Here is a 23,016-nt window from a genome sequence, read left to right on the forward strand (position 1 = left end):
TTACTGTCACTCCACTAACTAGCCCAGTATCCTCTACTCCAAAGACTCCCATTTCGCAACACACAATTGAAGTCTACTCACTTGGGGAGATGTAATTTGTATGGTGTGTGTAGTACAGGGACTGACATGACTACAACTCCCAGTATGCATTGTTCTCTAACTCCAAACACCAGACCAGTGGTAACTGTTTGGTACCTATCAATTCAAGAGTACACAGCTGGAGAGATAACATTTGTCAAGTGTATGTAGTACAGGTACTGACATGACTACAACTCCCAGCAACCACTTTTTCTGTAACTCCAACCACCAGCCCAGTGTACTCTTGTCCAAAGACCCCTGTGTCTTAACTCTCAATTGAAGTGTACTCACCTGGGAACATGCTATTTGTATAGTGTGTGTAGTACAGGGAGTTACATGACTGCTAAGGCCAGGAGGCACTGTTTCGCTAACTCAAAGCACCAGTCCAGTGTTCAGTTCTCTAAATACCCTTCTTTTGAAACTCCCAAATGAAGTGTACTCAACTGTGGGGATGACATTTATCAAGTGTATGAAGTAGAGGGAGTGACATGACTGCTAAGGCCAGGAGGCTCTCTCTAACTCCAAACACGAACCCAGTGTTCTCAGGCCCACACTTTATAACTCAACTCTCAAATAAAGTTTACTCATCTGGGAGGATAACATTTGTATGGTGTTTGGAAGTAGAGGAGGTGGCGGGAATGCTAAGCCCAATAGGCCCTGTGACTCTAACTCCAACCAGAAAAACAATGTTCACTTGCCCAAATCTATTTTTGAACTCTCAATGGAACTTTACTCACCTGGGAGAGTACCATTTGTCAAGTGTGTGTAGTATAGAGAGTAACCTGACTGCAACTCCCAGGAAGCACTGCTTCAGTAACTCCAAACACCAGACCAGTGGTCACTTGTCAAAATACCCTTGCCTGCTAACTCTCAATTGAGGGTTACTCACTTGGGAGTGACCAAAATGCAGATCATGGTTAACTCTGAGATGTGTCTGGCCACTTAGCTCCATCTTGGCCAGCCAACCCAAAATGAACTTATTGAGGACAGGAAAGACAGCTTACCCAGTGTGCAAAACAATAATCCCAAAGGCCTCACGATGCATCACCAGAATGGTATTGACAGCAGACACATTCACACTGCACTGACCACATGATGACTCTGGTCACATATACAACAAAGTCCTAGGTCTACCTGTATAACAATCAAGTAGGCCTCAACATGGCCAAAGACATATCTTGCCAAACCGCTATTTTCTCTGCACTGTTGGCAAAACAACATTTTCAGGCCATCCTCCAAGTGCTAATGACCTGCACATTTTAGCAGCTGCTTGACTTAGATGGAATTGGCATGCTTCTCAAATATCAGGCCAATACAACCAATATCATGGCTACTTGCCGCGTTAAGATTAACTTCAAAATATCTTTGTTCAAGATCTATGCTTAATGTAACACAAAATTGTAGAAGGTAGATGTCACAATACAACCAGTATAATCATATATTTCACAACAACAGGCTGAGTTGCCACAGGGCACACAGTTGGCACAGAAGAGACTGACACTACCCCCTTGGATGAAGCCATCAGTGAAGAAAACACTCCTGGATGCCTGGACGTTAAGGATGTTTCTAGCCCATTTAGGCAACCTGGTCAGACTCCAAAAATGAGTCTTACTGTGGACACATCAACAACTCCCAGCCCCTTTGCCTCAACATTCACCCACCAGCCTATGCCCCTAGCACAGTGTCTACCATATTTTGCATCCCCCAGTCCTGGATCCTGAGTTACAGTGCAATACTTCGAACAATGAGGGTCCAGGACCAAGTGGGAGAAGGCACCCTGTGGCAAGGGTACAGCCCCGTGGGGTAGGGTGGGATGGATGGGGCCACCGGAGTGAGGCTGCTCCTGGCAGGACACCATCAGCCACATCTTGGGGGTCTATCAGGAGTCCCAAGGCTTGATGGGCCAGATAGTGACCGAACTCCAGGAAATCAATCAGCTACAGAGGGACATCCACAGGGATATGCATGAACAGTGGGAGGCTCACAATACCAAATTGGCCTCCCTAACAGGGGTGTTGAGGGACATTAACACCACCTTCAGCAGGGCTCTACAACACCATTCTACCCCTTTCTTTGGTGCATCAACACCAGGCCCTCCTTCTTCAGTTACAGCCACTGGAAGGGAGGCCCTGCCAGAAGAACAAGCCTCAGACATCCCTGCCTCAATAGCAGCAGATCCCCACCACCACACAAGCAGGGACGTCTGGTGAAGAATCTAGTAGGTGCAAGGCAGCCACCACTGCCAGCAAGTGACCTCTTCCTAAAGGAACTCCTTTGTATGCCACACATTCTCTCTGTTGACTGACCCTGAAGTAACTACCAGTTCCAATGGGAGGAGTACTGTGGACTGTGGACTCCCAGTGGTGTGGCATCTACTCCAATTATTTTTTTCAAAATGACTGGCACCTTCACTTTATTATTTTTCTTCTGTTCTGTCAAAATTGTATTTACTGCATCAGCACTGTGATAAATTCACCCATCACAAATTCATTGTCTACGTGCTTAATTTCAACATTTTGCTATGTGAAGATGTAAGATCATGTAAGACCATGTGAACCATATGATCAAGACATAACTTACTTGTGCAAGCGGGCTTATGTTACAGGTAGATAGTATTCTGCTCAGGATTAAAACCATTACACATAAACACATACGCACACATGTCTGGTCACAACAAACATTTTATTCCAGTGTACAGCACATACGATGTCCATATGTCTGGACCTTTTTGACATCAGAATGTGTGACTCCTACTGAGTCAAAGTACATATTTCAGGGTACAGTACCCCAGACCATGGAAAGGAGGAACTTGTCAGACATTGTCCTGTACAATAGGAAAACCTTCAAGTGGGCAATGTCAGCAGCTTAAGTCTTATCACATATTACACCAAAGTAATCCAACATCACATAATCCAAGATACAGACAGATGGCAGTACAACAGTCCCTGATCACAGGCCCATCATTATTCAATGACCATGCATCTGGTGGTATGACACAAACATATGTCAGTGTTGTGGCCTGCAATGATGAAACACATGGACAGCTACATACAAGTCATAGTGGTTAGCCAATGTGAAGGGTGAATGACTTGCTCGCAATTTATGACTACATGTTTCATGCCCGCATGATGACATACACGATGTAATCAGCCCAACACAGCATACAAAATAAGTCCAATGTGCACTTCTGACCTTCCACCCAAACACTGTGCGAGCTGCTTTTGCACAGCTGTGATACACCTCCATATCTGTGACCTACACTCCATGTCCACTTTGTATGTCGGAACAGCATCAGTTACCTGCCAATGTCACAACATGAGGATGTCATAGTGAAGGTACCTGTACAAAGACAAAACAAGGAGTATAGGCTAGAAACCATACCTATTACACATATCACATAGAAAGCAATTGGAAATGCAATTACAATGCAAGGAAACTGATACAAAAAAGCAACATCATAAAGGTAGAGATATTTCAAAGGACAACTCTTCAAGCAGCGTTTGGCTGAATATTGCAGAGTATCAGCTCCCTAGTTGTTGCTAAAACCCTCAACTCCACACATTATCACAACTGCAGTTTACTGTACAGTCACAGTCATGACATATCATGACATAGAGAAGTAGCTGTTGATGAGACCTTCCCCCAATTCAGCTCCTTCCTCTTTACCACTTTCATTCTCCCTTGGCATTTCAGGAATCTCACCCGGTGGAACTGCAGGCTCCCCTCCTCTGGGATATACGGGATATTCCTCCACGGGGCAATGTTGGAAGCATGCAACATGCCTCATTTATCTGACACACTTTGCCGGGTGAGTCAAGGAGGTCTCCGCCGGTCCTGTCCAGATGCCTAAATCTGGCTATCAGGAGCCCAAAAGCCCATTCACTACCTGCCATGTTTTTCCTTGGACCTCATTGAAGTGGACTTGCCCTGGCGTAGTTGGATTCCTTAGTGGCATCAACAACCAAGGGCAGTTTGGATATGCAAAATCTCCTGCTAAGGAAATGGACAAATGTGCAACAATGAGTCACCAACTCCAGGAGTGTAGCACCTGACATTGCTCACACAAACAGGACATATGTGACTTACCATCCAGCCAGGCCCTCTTTGGGTACAGTTGTGACATCAGCTGGTGTATGGTGCTGTTCTGCATTATTAACGAATCATGGACTGAACCTGGATAATGGGCAGACATGTGAAAACATACAACTTGCACAGAATGGAAGTTCTTTCTGTTGCAATAGACTTGTTCATTGGCCTGTGGTGGGTCTAAGCCAACATGTGTGTCATCAACGGTCCCCACCACATGTGGTATGCATTAAAAACCATAAAAGTCAGCCTTCACATGGTCTAAATCTTCATGTCAGAGAAATAGGATATAGCTGTCAAGGTGTTTCAACACTGCTGAGAGGACATCGTTCAACACCAAACTAAACATAGGTTGGGACATACCATCAGATAGGGCCTCTGTATGTTGGAAGGACCCTGTTGCTAAGAAGTGCAATACTGACATGACTTGTACAATGGGTGGTATGCTGGTTGGATAACTAATAGCTGGCATCAGATATGGCTACAACTGATGACATAAGTCCACTATTGTGTGCTTATCCAGGTTGTAATATGGCATTATGTGGTGTTGCTTCATATCCTGAGGGTCTGACAGTGGACAGTAGGCAGGAGGTTGTCACATCCTTCCTCTCCCTAGGTACTTATGTATGACAAGACATGATTTGTAACATTAGTGAGTCTGTCCACTGCAACATACATGATGCATGTCAATGATATCATGTGACAAGGCATTTCTGAAGGGATAGACATGGCAACCAATACACATCACAGCTGCAAATAACACAAAGGTCACATGTGACTCTCATGGTTTTCCACACGTGTATATGGACCAAACTCAAAGATGTGCCACACAATTGCTACTCAAAATGTGACTGGATATACCAACCTCCAAAATGACCGTCGACAGCGGTGGACAGTGTCCCACTTTTAAATCCCATCTGTGCCATGCAAAAAACTACAATGGTGTTTGAGTAGTAGGACCTACATGACAAGACAGGATAAGCATGTTTGTGTGGTCAAAAATCCTTTTTTGCAGGTGGGACGCCGTTTCTAGAGCCCAATACAGCATTTTAGGCCACCAAAATGGCGGCTGCCTGACCTACACCACTGAACATTTGGAACCGCCTACGACTGCTGGTGGAAGTTGTCATGGCGGTTGTTACCACAGCAGAATCAGCCATAGGCTAACATTGTTGCCTGTGGCAGTCGTGGCCCAATGGCTGTGTCCACCGGTGGTGACGACTGTGTGAGTGGTGGACATGATCACCATATTCTGCAGTCACTCATGACACTGCTACCAGCAACACCTTCATGACCTGAGCTGCAGTGTGCCACCTCTGAGCGCAATCATGTCACTTCCAGTAGGTGATAGGGCCCCTGCCTTCTCACCAGAGGAGCTGAGGGGGCTGGTGACTGAGGTCCTACCCCTGTATGAGCAGCTCTATGGCTCACCAGAGGAGCAGGTAAGCACCTTAGATGCACAATATTTGCTGTACTTCACCATCCTTTCCCTCCTCAAAGGCTAGAATGTGCCCATGTATGCCAGTTAGACTTCTCATGTGCCTGCCGTTGCCATCTGTGTGCAGGTATTGGTTACCAGTGCCATATGTTAAGTTCAGTCACACTTGTATGTGAGGTTTTTAGGGTCCTAGATCTTCCTTGTGTCGGTTGCACATAACTAGGTAAGGAGGCATCACTGCCTTCCACTGAGATCTCTTTCCTCACGATTGTTGTAAATGTCAGACAACATGTATGTGCATGACAGCATGAGCTGCGCATGCATATTGTATGAGTTAGTTGAGAATCTTGTGAGCAGCGTGTATAGTGCCACAGATCTTTCAAACCACATGTGCCCTTTCTAAACTGTTGTGTTTAAGGCATATCAACAGTCACTGTTGCCACACACACCGCATGCCAAATTACTGTTGGCTACATGATGTACAGTCATGCATGGAATGGAGTATCATGTAGGTTTTGTAAGCTCAGCCTGCAGAGATCAGAGCCTGTCAAATGTACTTCTCAGTATGGGACCTAGTCTAGGCTGTGGGAAAGTCACTGTGGCTATGCAACTGTGACACTGTCCCCACTCCCTGCACCCCAGCATATCCTGTCATGTGGCCAATATGAGGCTCTGGTGGCAAAACCTGTACTGAATGCTTCATTCCTTTGACTAGATTAGGAATGGGTTCAGAGGTAAATCATTAATCTAGTCCATGTGTGTATTTAGAATCATTGCAAATGTGTGTCTTTGACTCATGACACACCCCTTACTCCCACAGCTCTGTTGTCACCTTCACACAGGTCATATTTGTTCTGTACAGGCATACTGCATGAATGACAGTCCCACAGTGCAGACAGTGTAGTGATTCCTGGGGGCCATGATATGTGACTCAGTAGCTTGTCACATAGCAGAAACAGTAGAATGCATCCCTTGGTTTGTTGAATGCCATCTCTGTAGGATAGACACGTGCGTCCAAAGGAGTGTTCTGTGGTACAGGTCCATAACACAGAACCCCACCCCCTGAAGTGGCATGAGTCTGCCTTTGTTAGGCCACATGTCTACAATTGGAAAAGGAAGACACTTTCTGTACCCACCATGCCAGCTCCTTGAATGTTACTGATGTGTAATGTTGAAGTTTGTCCTCTGGCAGGTGCCTTTAAGGACTGTATGCAATGAGTCATTCTCACAGAGTGTGAATTTGTTGATCCATTCATGCCTAAGGAGTTTACCCTTCAGAAGCCACATAAATGTGTAGTAGTTAATTGCGGCTCAAATCACAGTTCAGGTTGCTAGATCATGGGCTGCCTGATGCCAGTAAGCTTGCTTAGTCATTGTAGGCCAGGAGCAGGGTAGTGGGTTAGTCTGCAGATGCAAATACACATGTCTGTAGTCATGTCCCTGTGCCTATTGTGTGTTTCACATTTGGTGAGAATGGACAAATAGTCCTAGCTTGGTGTTACTGACATGTATGTGACTGAATCATTTGTGATGAAACTTGTGATTATGATCTCTTGATTTGTCTTTTGCATCTATGCAGGTCAACGCCCATCAGAAAAAGGGACTATGAAGAGCCATTGCCAAGAAGGTGCAGACCATGGGGGTCCACAACTGGCGGAGTGCCCACTGCAGGAATGGGTGGAAAGACCTGAGACGCTGGCCCAGAAGATCACAAAGGTCCAGCTGGGACTGTCCTCTCAGCATAGGTGGGGTGCCTGTCGGACCATGACCCCCTAATGGCCTGCATTCCGGCGGTGGCCTACTCAGACCTGGATGGGCATTTGAGGACAGCACAGCAGCACAGCAGCACAGCAGCAGCAAGGGGGTGAGTAAAGGGCATATTCCTGCCTGTCAAATTGTCAAGTAAATGTGTTAGGTTCTGTCAGCTCCCCCTGACGATTAGAGATGAGCCACGTGTAACACAATAGATGAATGATTGTTTGTGTAGACATGTTATATGTTACTGATGTGCCTTGCCTATTGACCCAAGGATGTAGGACACAACTGTGTACACTCCACAAACAACTTTCTGTCCAGGGACAACATATGGCTGTGTACAGTGAACAATCAAGTACTAATTTTTGGTGTAAATTCTTTGCAACAGATCACTACTCCTCAATGTTACCGGCCAAATGTAAGGGAGTGATGGATCACTGTCCTCAGCCATGTGTCTGGTTAAATTAGTATTTTGACATCTGCCACCCAGAGGCTACTTGCCTTCAGCGTATGACAGGTGCTGGTGCTTCACTACCATCTGTAATATGAAGCTGGCTATCATACATGTGACAGAGCATACATTGTTCTTTGGATCAGATACAGAATAGAACTTGGTAAGTGGGGAATGTCCGTTGACATGATTTATGTGCCATCACTGTTGCCAGCATTCCTTGTGCCTACATGTCAGCATGTGTCCCTTTCTTATTAGCAAAACATTTGTAAGCTGCTATTTCCTGCATAGCCTACCTGTGCTGATGGGATGATGTCTGTGTTCCCTCAGATATATATGCATGGCAACCTGTGAGAGGAAAGCAACATTTGCAATGGGGGTACATTTCATGTTGTGCCACAGACAAGAGTGTGTCACCATTTTTTATTGGCTGACACATACCCTTATGCATGATACCGTGTCATTTGTCATGTACAACTGCAGTAGCAATGAGGGGCATGACAGCTAGGCCTGGAGTTTTGAGCAACAATGTGCATTTCGATGCCATTGATGTGGCATCACGTAGGAAAGTGCGCTGCACATGTGAAATGCATAAGGTTTGTAACCTGACTGTTGGCATGCATCATGGAGTGACTTTCAATTATGTTGAAATCACATGTTTGGGTTCATCAACAGACATCTGGGTCTGCATGACCATAATGGAGACAATAATATAGCTTCCAATTGGCCAACATGATGAGGGCCTTCTACAAGTACTTGTAAATCTCTGGGCCTCTCCAACATCCAAGAACTAATTGCGTCCACTGATGCACTCTCAGTATGTCATTGTAAGGGGATTTCAGAAATTAGTGGTGATTTCCCTGGGGCTTGTTGCACATGAAGTCTATGATGTCCATTTCTATGCCAGATGAGTGGAGTATCTGAGCAACATTAGTACTACCTCCATGACTCCATTGGGAAGTTCACACTTGGTGAAGTGCGCATTGTGGAACTGCTTTTAGTGTGACATGAGTATTTCCATGTCACCTTCACCAGGTTATTGTACGTTTTTCAGCAACATGGCAGCATTTTAGAGCATCATTTCTTATTGTTGGGTCATTATGTATGTGACATATAGATGTGTGCATGACCTTCTGTGGGATCTGTGGGAATGGAGTTGGCACTGGTCTACTATTGTTTCTGAGGTCTGCTCCTTGGGGCAAGGCTTTGAGGGTGATAAGGTGTCCTACTAGTTCAATGGTTACTGTGATTGCACAACTTCAGCAATGCAATTGTAGTTGTCTGAGAGCCTGATTTTCCTGTGGGCAACTATTGACAGTTCAGAGGGCATCTATGCATATGAGATGACACATGTATATGCCACTTTAGTAGTTTGTTGCTTGGGCCTACTTGAAATCATGGTAATGTTTGCTAGTCAGAGCTGTTGTTCAAGTGTGATAATGGGCATGTGATGACCCTATTTCTCTTAGAATTTTCAACATCAGCCCAGGAAAGCGAAGGAGACAGGGCACCGTAGACTGGGGTGCATCTGGCCTCAGGACCTTAGGTCAAAACACCACAGACACAGAGGGACCGTAGGGTGAGTAGAGTGCCATGGGGAAGGCCGGAACATCATCTTTATCATCGGAATATTCCTCCAGTGGACACTCCCTAGTGATGGTGGACCCAACTGGGTATACCCCTGTACCATCTTTGTCCGCCACCCCTGTTCTATCACCACCCTCCCTGTTGCTCCCCACCCAATTGGCCCTGACTGCTCACCCAAGAGGGTGGGCACCTTCTTTGCCACAGACACCTCTGCTATGCCCCACCCCTGTTACCCCCACTGCCCTCATTGAGGAGGCTATTGACCTCCTGTAGAGTATCTCTGTGAGTCAAACAGCCATTGTGAATGCTATCCAGGGATTGGCAACCCAACTGCAGCAGACTAATGCATTCCTGGAAGACATTTATGGTGCAATGTCTGGCCTACAGATATCCTTTCAGACTCTGGCCTCCACACTGATGGCAGCCAGTCACCCCCCACCTTCCATCCCCCCTCCACCTCCATCTTCCCAATCCACGTTCCCCATTCTCCTGCCTACCCCAAGCACACAGACCGATCCTCATGCACCCACCTCAACACACGAGAACAGCACACACAGACACAAGCACCACAAAACACACTGGCACCCAAGCAAACAACATATACCCACACACAACATTAGTCACCACTTCCCCAAATACCCCCATCACCCCCACCGGCCCACACACGGCATCAAGCATACTCACAGGCACCACCACAACAGTCAGTGACACATCCACCACATCCAGCATACCCGCAGACACCACCCCAACAGACACACAGACATCTACCACAACCACCATACCCGCAAAACCCACCCAAGCAGACACACAGATATCCACCACATCCAGTATACCCGCAGACACCACCACAACAGACACACACACATCCACCACTCCATCCCCCAGCACCTCCACCTCTGAGCCCCAAGACACACTAATGCACACTCCTCCAGGCAACAAACACCCAAACACAAGCACACCTCCCACATTCACATTGCTGCTACAACATCAACACCAACACAGTAGACAACCACTCTCTCTTCCTCCAAATCCCCACCCCTTCTGCTGACTGTTCACGTGTTCCTAAAAATGTTTTTGTGTTTGACCTTGACCTTCCCCCTGGTCCCTCCACCCTCATCCCAAACCCAAGAGGCCCAACCCACCTCCCAACTGATCCCTTCCACCTTCAAGTCCTCCCCTGTCACACCTGCCCCCTCTGCAAGCACCCATACCCCTCCCCAAGAAAAAGCCCATCCCTCCCAAAAAGCAGTCCACCCTCCCAAACCCAAAGTCACCAGTCCTGAATCCAACCCTCCCCCAAGATGATCGTTGAGATGCCTGCCTGCCCACTAGATGCCCCTTCCTGTGGAGGTTCCCTGGCAGTTAGGAGTCAAATGACAGTACAATTATGTGCCTGTGCGGACAAAATGGACTAGCCAATGGTCTTGGGCTCTAAAAAGTTTGAATTTCATAAACCCAAACAGTTTATTTGTTTTGGGGGTATTCCTTTGTCTTGCAAGTCATTTTTTTACCTTTATGTTTTTCCTGAGTGACTTGTGTGGTCTACCTACAGCTGTGTGTGCTTCAGCCTGCTTGCTGAATTATTTGCTGTTGCTTGCAGTATCTGACTTTATGGGCAGTGTCCTCCAAGACTGTCCAATGTGAGCATGTATTGTGTTAGCATGTGAGATATGTGAGTGTCTGAGTTGTATTTGTAGATGTGATGTTGGTGTGTTATTGGTGTTGTGTGAGATAATGTTGGGTACACTTCACTGTCCCTGTGCCTGAGATGAGCAGACATGTGAGTTGCTGTGCAGTGTGAGAGACCTGCCGAAAAGGGCCTATTGTGACAGTGAATGTGGCCTTGTTTTGCCTGATTCTGATGTGGGATACAATGAGGAGTATACTTGATGCCTATAGTGTGACCCCCAAATGATGCAGCTGACGGCACAACGATCTATTGTTGAGCGTAATGATACAGGTTGTTGTGTGTACTTACGGTCGGTTGCGCCCACGGCAGCGTGGATTTTGTACTCCATCAATTATCATCAGCAGCGGCAGGATGTGTATGATGGGATCCATGGGGGCACCGGACTTGTAAGCCTGCCTACATGTGAGTGTCTCCCTTTATACTCCCCATTTTGTCCTGGTCACTTTAACAATGTGCAATATCATAAAGTGTCTGGATGCAACATAGGCCCTCATTATGACAGTTGCGGTAAAAACTGCCTACCGCCGTGGCGACAGCTGCCAAAATACCGTCGCCGCAGCTACCAGCGGTCTTCCATAATATGACCGTAGCCAGATTTCTGCCATCCTACTGGCGGAATTCCAGCTGCAGTCATGGTGGCGGATGGCAGTAAGGTGGCGCTGCTGCCAGCAGCAGCGCCACGCAAGTAGACCGCCACAAACCGTAACATGATCTCTATTAGATTGGTTTCATTGTTGCATTATTTATAGCTTTCTGAAAGTTATTTTTTTAGTTTTTGGTGGCTCATACTTTTCAACCACATGGATTCAGAAGATGATCTGCAGCTACAGAACAGTAAGTCATGTTTAATTTATTTGTTTTGGGGTGAGAAATATATTTTTTATTAACCCCTTCGCTGCTAGGCCTTTTCCCCCTCCTGTGCCGAGCCTTTTTTAGGCTATTTGGGGCAGTTCGCACTTAGGCCCTCATAACTTTTTGTTCACATAAGCTACCCACGCCAAATTTGCGTCCTTTTTTTCCAATATCCTAGGGATTCTAGAGGTACCCAGACGTTGTGGTTCCCCAGAAAGAGGCCAAGAAATTAGCCGAAATACAGTGAAAAATGTGTTTGTTTTTTTAAAATGGGAAAAAGGGGCTGCAGAAGAAGGCTTGTGGTTTTTTCCCTGCAAAATGGCATCAACAAAGGGTTTGCGGTGCTAAAATCACCAGCTTCCCAGCTTTCAGGAACAGGCAGACTTGAATCAGAAAACCCAATTTTTCAACACAATTTTGGCATTTTACTGGGACATACCCCATTTTTACGATTTTTTGTGCTTTCAGCCTCCTTCCAGTCAGTGACAGAAATGGGCATGAAACCAATGCTGGATCCCAGAAACCGCAACATTTCTGAAAGGTAGACAAAATTCTGAATTCAGCAAGGGGTAATTTGTGTAGATCCTACAAGGGTTTCCTACAGAAAATAACAACTGAAAAAGAAAAATATTGAAATTGAGGTGAAAAAAACATACATTTTTCTCTACGTTTTACTCTGTAACTTTTTCCTGCAATGTCAGGTTTTCAAAAGCAATATACCTTTACGTCTGCTGGACTCCTCTGGTTGCGGGGATATATAGGGCTTGTAGGTTCATCAAGAACCCTAGGTACCCAGAGCCAATAAATGAGCTGCACCCTGCAGTGCATTTTCATTCTATACCGGGTATACAGCAATTAATTTGCTGAAATATAAAGAGTAAAAAATAGCTATCAAGAAAACCTTTGTATTTCCAAAAAGGGCACAAGATAAGGTGTTGAGGAGCAGTGGTTATTTGCACATCTCTGAATTCCGGGGTGACCATACTAGCATGTGAATTAAGGGCATTTCTCAAATAGATGTCTTTTTTATACACTCTCCTATATTTGGAAGGAAAAAATGTAGAGAAAGACAAGGGGCAATAACACTTGTTTTGCTAATCTATGTTCCCCCAAGTCTTCCGATAAAAATGATACATCACTTGTGTGGGTAGGCCTAGCGCCCGCGACAGGAAACGCCCCAAAACGCAACGTGGACACATCACATTTTTTGAAAGAAAACAGAGGTGTTTTTTGCAAAGTGCCTACCTGTAGATTTTGGCCTCTAGCTCAGCCGGCACCTAGGGAAACCTACCAAACCTGTGCATTTTTAAATACTAGAGACCTAGGGGAATCCAAGATGGAGTGACTTGTGGGGCTCTGACCAGGTTCTGTTACCCAGAATCCTTTGCAAACCTCAAACTTTGGCTAAAAAAACACATTTTCCTCACATTTCGGTGACAGATAGTTCTGGAATCAGAGAGGAGCCACAAATTTCCTTCCACCCAGCGTTCCCCCAAGTCTCCTGATAAAAATGATACCTCACTTGTGTGGGTAGGCCTAGGGCCTGCGACAGGAAATGCCCCAAAACGCAACGTGGACACAACACATTTTTTTAAAGAAAACAGAGGTGTTTTTTGCAAAGTGCCTACATTTAGATTTTGACCTCTAGCTCAGCCGGCACCTAGGGAAACCTACCAAACCTGTGCATTTTTGAAAACTAGAGACCTAGGGGAATCCAAGATAGGATGACTTGTGGGGCTCTGACCAGGTTCTGTTACCCAGACTCCTTTGCAAACCTCAAAATTTGGCTAAAAAAACACATTTTCCTCACGTTTTGGTGACAGAAAGTTCTGGAATCAGAGAGGAGCCACAAATTTCCTTCGACCCAGCGTTCCCCCAAGTCTCCCGATAAAAATGATACCTCACTTATGTGGGTAGGCCTAGCGCCCGTGACAGGAAACGCCCCAAAACACAACGTGGACACATCACATTTTTTAAAAGAAAACAGAGGTGTTTTTTGCAAGGTGCCTACCTGTAGATTTCTGCCTCTAGCTTAGCCGGCACCTAGGGAAACCTACCAAACCTGTGCATTTTTGAAAACTAGAGACCTAGGGGAATCCAAGATGGGGTGACTTGTGGTGCTCTGACCAGGTGCTGTTACCCATAATCCTTCGCAAACCTCAGAATTTGGCTAAAAAAACACATTTTCCTCACATTTCGGTGACAGAAAGTTCTGGAATCTAAGAGGATCCACAAATTTCCTTCCAGCTAGCGTTCCCACAAGTCTCCCGATAAAAATGATACCTCACTTGTGTGGGTAGGCCTAGCGCCCGTGACAGGAAATGCCCCAAAACACAACGTGGACACATCACATTTTTTTAAAGAAAACAGAGGTGTTTTTTGAAAAGTGCCTACCTGTAGATTTTGGCCTCTAGCTCAGCCGGCACCTAGGGAAACCTACCAAACCTGTGCATTTTTGAAAACTAGAGACCTAGGGGAATTCAGGATGGGGTGACTTGTGGGGCTCTAACCAGGTTCTGTTACCCAGAATCCTTTGCAAACCTCAAAATTTGGCTAAAAAAAACACATTTTCCTCACATTTTGGTGACAGAAAGTTCTGGAGTCAGAGAGGAGCCACAAATTTCCTTCCACTCAGCGTTCCCCCAAGTCTCCCGATAAAAATGATACCTCACTTGTGTGGGTAGGCCTAGCGCCCGTGACAGGAAATGCCCCAAAACGCAACATGGACACATCACATTTTTTTAAAGAAAACAGAGTTGTTTTTTGCAAAGGGCCTACCTGTAGATTTTGGCCTCTAGCTCAGCCGGCACCTAGGGAAACCTACCAAACCTGTGCATTTTTGAAAACTAGAGACCTAGGGGAATCCAAGATGGGGTGACTTGTGGGGCTCTGACCAGGTTCTGTTACCCAGAATCCTTTGCAAACCTCAAAATGTGGCTAAAAAACCAGTTTTCCTCACATTTCGGTGACAGAAAGTTCTGGAATCTGAGAGGAGCCACAAATTTCCTTCCACCCAGCGTTCCCCCAAGTCTCCCGATAAAAATAATACCTCACTTGTGTGGGTAGGCCTAGCGCCCGCAACAGGAAATGCCCCAAAACGCAACGTGGACACATCACATTTTTTGAAAGAAAACAGAGTTGTTTTTTGCAAAGGGCCTACCTGTAGATTTTGGCCTCTAGCTCAGCCGGCACCTGGGGAAACCTAGCAGACCAGCGCATTTTTGCAAACTAGAAACCCAGGGGAATCCAAGATGGGGTGACTTGTGGGGCTCTGACCAGGTTCTGTTACCCAAAATCCTTTGCAAACCTCAAAATTTGGCTAAAAAACACATTTTCCTCCCATTTCGGTGAAAGAAAGTTCTGGAATCTGAGAGGAGCCACAAATTTCCTTCCACCCAGCGTTCCCCCAAGTCTCCCGATAAAAATGATACCTCACTTGTGTGGGTAGGCCTAGCGCCCGCGACAGGAAATGGCCCAAAACACAACGTGGACACATCACATTTTTTCATAGAAATCAGTGCCTACCTGTGGATTTTGGCCTCTAGCTCAGCCGGCCCCAGGGGGGGGCAGAAATGGCCTAAAATAAATTTGTCCCCACCCCCCAACCCAGACCGGGAGCGACCCTTGCCTACGGGGTCGCTCCCACTGTGTGACATTGGCGCCCCAAAAAAAAATCCCCGGTGCCTAGTGGTTTCTCCCCCAAGGGGGGCAGAAATGGTCTAAATACAATTTGACCCCCAGGGGAGCAACCCTTGCCTAAGGGGTCGCTCCCCATCTGTAAAACAACAACAACAACAAAAAATCCCCGGTGCCCCAAGGGGGGCAGAAATGGCCTAAATATAATTTGCCCTGGCGCCTAGAGGTTTCTGCCCCCCTTGGGGGCAGATCGGCCTAATAACAATAGGCTGATCTGCCCCCAGGGGGGGTATAAATGGCCTAAAATAAATTCCCCCCCCCCACCCTCCTCCCGGGAAGGGACCCTTGCCTACAAGGTCCCTCCCCTTGCGTGACAGCGCAAAAAAAAGATCCCTGGTGCCTAGTGGTTTCTGCCCCCCTTGGGGGCAGATTGACCTAAAATCAGCCGATCTGCCCCCAGAGCGGGCAGAAATGGCCTAAATACAATTTGCCCCTCCAGGGGAGCGACCCTTGCCTAAGGGGACGCTCCCCATCTGTAAAACAACAACAACAACAAAAAATCCCTGGTGCCCCAAGGGGGGCAGAAATGGCCTAAATATAATTTGCCCCCTAGGAGAGAGACCCTTGCCTAAGGGGTCGCTCCCCACCTCAAAACACAAAAACTAAAAAAAAAAAAAAAATGTATCCCTGGTGCCTAGAGGTTTGTGCCCCTCCTGGGGGCAGATCGGCCTAATAATAGGCCGATCTGCCCCAGGGGGGACAGAAAAGGCCTTAAAAAAATGCCCCCCCTGGGAGCGACCCTTGCCCAAGGGGTCACTCCCTTTTGTCAGCTACATAAATAAAAAAAGACATCCCTGGTGTCTAGTGGGCGTTTTGACAGCCGGATTGCTTTACAATCCGGCTGCCTTCAAAGGGAATGAAATACATTTCCTTCCCTTTGAAGCCACTCTGCCTCCTCCCCGCTTTTCTCTTCCGATCATTGCTAAGGAGGAGGCATTGTGATTGTCAGTGTGCGCTCGCACGCTGACGTCACACGGGGGGTGGGTGGGGTCGGGGGTGGAAGGGGAAGAGCTTCCCCTCCCATCCCTGACTTGGAAGGGTGGGGGGGAACCCCACAGAGGGAGCGCTAGCGCTCCCTCTGGGCTGGGTGCCCAGGACGTAATGGTTACGTCCTGGGCACAGCAGCACTGTGCCGCAGGACGTAACCATTACGTCCTCGGCACAGAACCGGTTAATGTAACTGTTATGTGGTCATTATTTGGTATGATATATTTTATGTGTTGTAATTATTTTTTACTGTAGATTGAGTTTCTTGTTTGAGGTTTCTGTTTGGTGAGGGTTTGATTTTTTTATATAAATATTATACATATGTTTTTATTTCAGCAGTCATTTAAAATTGGAGTTTTAGTTAATGTTGTGACTGATGCAATCAAAAATTATGTTATTACTCATGTATAAAAAGATTTATAAAGTTGGTTAAGATTATACTATACTTTTTGGGAACTTTGAAGGTTAGTATTTATTTTATATGTTTCTGCCTATTATTTCTAAGTAATCTACTCCTTTGTTGTTTATGAAGAGTTGTCCTTTAAATTGTTGCATGTCATGCATTCTTTTTGTTTGTTTACTAATTTTAAGTGCACTGTGTGTTATGTCGTTGTAGGCAGCTTCGCTCTTTTTGTAGGGCTTCTATAAATTTGTAGTGTAGGTTGGGTTCTACCTAGTGTGGTTTGGAAGGCACTGTGCCATCTTTCAGCTGAGTTGTTTGTTTTAGCTTCCTGTGCCAATGTACTGTCATAGACATTCCACCATGGCATTTAGAATTATGGTTGGTGTCTGTGTCTGGAGCAATGTAGTCTGCCAACACAAGTGCCTTCAAAAAAATCCATTAGGGGCTTAGTTTGTGTTGGTTTTGTTGGTATGAAGGGCTTTCTGTTAGTAAATTGTACTGGTTAGCTACTTCTGTGGCAGGGACATAGGCTAGTTCTAACATTTTTCTTATTTAAAAGTCAAATTGACTGCTTGTAGCATGTTACACACAGTGCAGATTGTTGGAGATGCTTCCATATGCTATGATTGCAATGGTAGTAACAGCCTTGTATGGCTGTGTGTTGATACACTTTTAAAATGGTTTGAATCATGACTTGTTTAAAGTCTAAGATTATTTTTTGTGGGTAGTGGTTATTTGTTTTATGTTTAATGTGGTTTAAGAGTTTACAGTAAGTGCTATTTTGTTTATTTTGTAGTAGAGCACACATAGAAGGGACACTTGAGTTGTGATACACACCATTTATGTGTATATCTAAGTGAATGGTTTGGGGCACATTTTTAAGGTCCCATCCATCATCCAGGTTTGATAAAGGCTTTGTTTTAGTGAGTTATCTGCTGTAGAAAATAGGATTTGCTTATCATTGTTTAGGTTGTCGTATGATAGGAAGGGCTCCTCCTTATATGTAATTTTTATGTGTTCAGGTATTTCAATATCTTGGTATCTTTTAGGGGAAGGAGATGTATCACTTGTTGCTTTTTTAGTTTGTGCAATTAAATGTTTTAGGCTGGGTATAGAGGGTAGTTAGCCAGTGGTGTGTTTATCTTTTAGGCGTTTTGTTGTGGGCTCCTGGTGCTTGCCTCTCTTATAACCAGCAACACCTCCCTTACTTCTATTTTCTGTCACATTTGGGGGGTGGTTGGGTTCCCTTCCATTAATTATAACATCATCCTTTGTAGTGGCCCTCCCATAGCATACATTAGAGCAAAATCAGCATGTTTCCAATTCACAATTTCCAACAATGTACTATAGTGTTAGTAGGTGTAGCCCATGTTATTTATTGATTGCTTTCCTTTCTGTGATGTGATATATCTTGCTCTTCCTGTCATTTTCTGAAAATAGTGTAGTTATATAAAGAATTACAATTGTAGAATGTTTATATGTTTGTCATATTAGATATAAAATTATGCAAAACGTTTTCTTATTTATACTTACATGTATGTTGTTTTATACTTTCCTTTGCTGCTTTTCTGTTGGGGGTGTTGTCATGTGGAGCAGGTGCTTTCTTTTGGTTAAAAAAAGAACACCAGTTGCATTTTAAATGTATATTTGTTGGTATTTTGTGGCGGTTGAGGTCATTAGTGTTTTTATCTGTTTATGGGTGTGTTTCTGTTTTATAATAATTTACATTTACTTATTTATTTATATCTTTGTTCTGATTTGTGACCGGTGTTGTTTTATAGTAGATTAACGCTTTTTTGATGTTGTACTATCTTCTTTTAGCAAGTTCATGCACACAGATAGAAGTAGTCGAGATTGTTAAATATTTGCTATTTTATCATTTTAATTAAAATATATTTTTGATCCTGATATATGTGGTTTTGTTATTTTTTTTAATGTTGTTATTGAGTTTTATAGGCAATACGTGAATATCCTACAGCAAGGAGCAATGCTATTCCAAGTGTAGGTGTGTGCAGTAGAGGTCATCAGTGCCCATATCTAAGATTTGTGTTAGTCACCTCCCAGCAGCAATGTAGGTATCACATGACTCATCAGAGGCCCAAATGTCAGTTTATAAGAGCTTATTGTGTCCTTGGTTCTCACTAGTTTCACATCCCCAGTCTCATTGTGAGTTATGACGGATACCATTCAGGAACTCATGTCACATGTTGAGAAGTCTAAAGCACAAAGAGGGCACATATCTCTTTAGGTCAATTCTTCTCAGGCATTCGTTTCCAATAATTCTATAGTCATTGATGGCAGAAGGCAGAGTTTGCCAGCTGATTTTTAAGTTTCAGTCAGCCATGGCATCTCCAGCACATGGCAGCGCTCCTCTTAGCCAGTAAAAGTAGTATGGCCTCTCATCTAAGGGCCTGATATAACTTTGGTGGTCCGACCGTCGGATTGCCAATACAATGGTGGAGAGGCGGCCGCCAAGCCTGCATCCTCCTTTCCACCATATTATGACTTCCCCACCAGAGACTGGCTGGTGCAGACAGTGCCCTCTGCACACTTCCACCTGGGAGCAAGGCAGGCCAAAGGAAGCACACCGCACCACAGCAGGTCCCAATCACCAGTGAGGCTCCTCAGGGCCACAAGTGGCCATTGACGTTAGCCTGACCCTCTAGAACGTTGTGCAAGCCCACTGCCTTTATATTACCCTGAGGCATATATGTGTTGATCTGGTTGAGCCTCACTAAATGCCAGCCATCTTGCAGCATGGATCACCAGCACTTCCAACCCCCTGGGTTTTATTAGCTAATTATAGGAAGGAGATATTCTTGTTAACGTTATTTAATTTCTCATAGTTTTGTATACTGATTTTGTGTGCATCAATATTGTGTTATTTAAACCTGTTTTACCATTTCATTTTTAATACCCTTTCTTCTGCTTAAAACAAGAGCTCCAAAAAAAGAATTCCTGATGATCAGATAATTCGGACAGTCACCTTCTGAGATTACTAGAGTCAACGAGCGATCTCAGCTGGATCCCTATTGGACCTGTCTGAAGACATGACTTTGAACTGAAAGCAAAGACAATCAATTCTCTTTCAGCAATTCAAGACTAAGACATAAGTGGTAAATGAATGTTTCTGAGGGGTTCACAAATGACCAGAAAGCTATCAAATTTGAGCAAGTGGCTCATGCGGTCTAGGCACAGCATGAGATCTAAAATATTTGAGATGAACAAAAAGAAATAAGTAGTTGTTTCAAGGTCGCAGGTTAAAAACAAAAGTGCAGAGTGCCATTACAGATCAGGTGCAATGCATACAAAGGCAAAAGAGAAGCCCTTTGACATATGATAACATATGAAAACTATTTTTATGTGAACACTAAGGGCCTGATTACTACCTTGGTGGATGGAATACTCCCTCACAAATGTGATGGATATTCCATCCGCTGTATTGTGATTTCCATAGGACATAATAGAATCGCAATACTGCAGGAGGGATATCCGCCACATTTGTGACATTGTAACTCCATCCACCAATATCGTAATCAGGCCCTAAGACGCTTGTTATGAGTACTTTCTTAATAACGAGGGGACACTAATCATGAGATCAGTAGGAACTGTTAAAACATGTTTAGCTAATGAAATGTTTTAATAAATCTTCATGGAAAAATGAGGGAATATCTAGAGAATCAGACCATCGATTAATATTTTTCCTGGTAATTCCCAATTTCTGAGCAAAACCTCAGGGGCTACAACAGTAATCCTTTTGAACTCTGCCTCCCAGATTTACCAGTAAGCCTGGGGCCAAGTTCAGGCCACTGATACAGCCTAAATGGACACCCAACACTATGGGCCTCATTAGGACCCTGGCAGTCTAATGACCGCCAGGGTCACAGTGGCAGTCAGATTGCCGCCAATGCGGCAGTCGGAGCGCCATATTACGACTGCAGCAGTAACGCTGCTGTTGGACCACCAGCACTGCCAGATTTTGACTACACAATGGCCTGGCAGTGCTAGCAGTCCTAATTTGCCATGGATCACTGCAAGCAGGGCTGTCCTGGGGATTGCAGCCCCCTTCTCTGCCAGCGGTTTCATGGCAGTAGCACCGCCATGAAAAGGGTGGTGGAGATGGGGTGCAGGTGGCACCAGGGGGGCCCCTGTACTGCCCATGCACTTGGCATGGGCAATGCAGGGCACCCTCATGGCCAGACCCGTCACAATGTTCACTGTCTGCTTTGCAGACAGTGAACATTGCAACAGGTGCAGGTGCACCCTACGCACTATATCATTGCCGCCAGCTCGATAACCCTGGGTATATGTTTTAAAGTATTTGTTTTCTCTAAGCTGTGCGTTTCTCCCGCTTATTTCTTTTAATCTACAGATCCAGTGCACTAATTACTAGACTGAGGTCCCTGGGCCCTTAAGGAATTGCCAGAAAGTGAAATGGCAATGAAACATGTCATCCGTTCTGCTTAAAATGGTCTTAACATGGTATGAGTTTTTTAATCATGAGAGACATATGCAGTGTGGTACTGCAACTATTTTTAATCTTTTTTCCTGTTAGTGAGGAAGAAGTATCTCCTCCCTTCACGGGGATCGGGAGGGAGTGGCTCAGATGTGTTCCACACATGGTAGAGGTTTTTTAGGTTGCATACACACAGTACATTCTTTTTGCACCTGCTTGGGTGTTAGTTCTGTTCCCTATATAGGAAAGTTGCAAATGATGAGAGAGTGACCAAGTTGGCGAGATTCTGCCAATCGCACGTTGGTGGTTGCTTACGTGAGTCACTTCCTATATTTACACATTTTTCTCTTATATTTAGTATCGGGATATGTTTTTAGTTAAATACACACAATGAGGTGGTTCATAGATATGTACTAGAACCTGTTTCCCTGCTTGAAATTTAAGAAAAAGAGGGACTCTCAGAAGCATTTATTGGACGTGTGACGCATAAAAAGGGCCTGTGTTGGATATCTTTTTAGGTGGTGCCAGTTGCAATCAAATTATTAGATGTCAAACAGAATCCAGATGGACAAAGTGTGATTTGTTTCTCTTACACGCCATGCATACGAAACTCAACATGGGTTAAACGTCACCATATAACATAGAGATATACACCAAACCAAGTCTAGAAGTGATTTATGCAGATTATGAATATAGAATAATACCTGCTTTTGAATAAGAAATATAATAATAGCAATAGAAAATATAGGCCCTCATTCTGACCTTGGCGGGCGGCGGAGGCCGCCCGCCAAAGTCCCGCCGTCAGGTTACCGTTCCGCGGTCGAAAGACCGCGGCGGTAATTCTGACTTTCCCGCTGGGCTGGCGGGCGGTCTCCTTCAGACCGCCAGCCAGCCCAGCGGGAAAGAGGCTTCCACGATGAAGCCGGCTCGGAATCGAGCCGGCGGAGTGGAAGCTGTGCGACGGGTGCAGTTGCACCCGTCGCGTATTTCACTGTCTGCGCAGCAGACAGTGAAATACATGTAGGGGCCCTCTTACGGGGGCCCCTGCAATGCCCATGCCAGTGGCATGGGCACTGCAGGGGCCCCCAGGGGCCCCGCGACCCCCCCTACCGCCATCCGGATCTCGGCGGTCCGACCGCCGGGATCTGGATGGCGGTAGGGGGGGTCGGAATCCCCGCGGCGGTGCAGCAAGCTGCGCCGCCGCGGAGGATTCAATGGGGCCGCGGTACACTGGCGGGACCCCGCCAGTGGTGCCGGTCCGACCGCGGCTTTACCGCCGCGGTCGGAATCCCCATTGGAGCACCGCCGGCCTGTCGGCGGTGCTCCCGCGGTCCTCCGCCCTGGCGGTCAAAGACCGCCAGGGTCAGAATGACCACCATAGTCTGCAGTACTGTGTTACAATAAATTAAGCATTTTGTCTTAAGATGTGAGTTCACCTTTTGAAAAAAAAGTGCTACTCAGATTCTGAAATCGCAGACATCTATAAATAAAAATATAATTTTTGCTACAGCAAGTAAAGGTTCTTTGCATGCCTTTC

General features: G+C 45.5%; 1 protein-coding gene across 1 annotated transcript in view; it reads right to left on the minus strand.

The window, feature by feature from the left end:
- The window catches only part of KL (klotho), a 308,577-nt gene that overhangs the window by 92,485 nt on the left and 193,076 nt on the right, over positions 1-23,016 (minus strand). The window lies entirely within an intron of this gene.

Source organism: Pleurodeles waltl, chromosome 8, assembly GCF_031143425.1.
Source record: "Pleurodeles waltl isolate 20211129_DDA chromosome 8, aPleWal1.hap1.20221129, whole genome shotgun sequence".
Classification (NCBI taxonomy): domain Eukaryota; kingdom Metazoa; phylum Chordata; class Amphibia; order Caudata; family Salamandridae; genus Pleurodeles; species Pleurodeles waltl.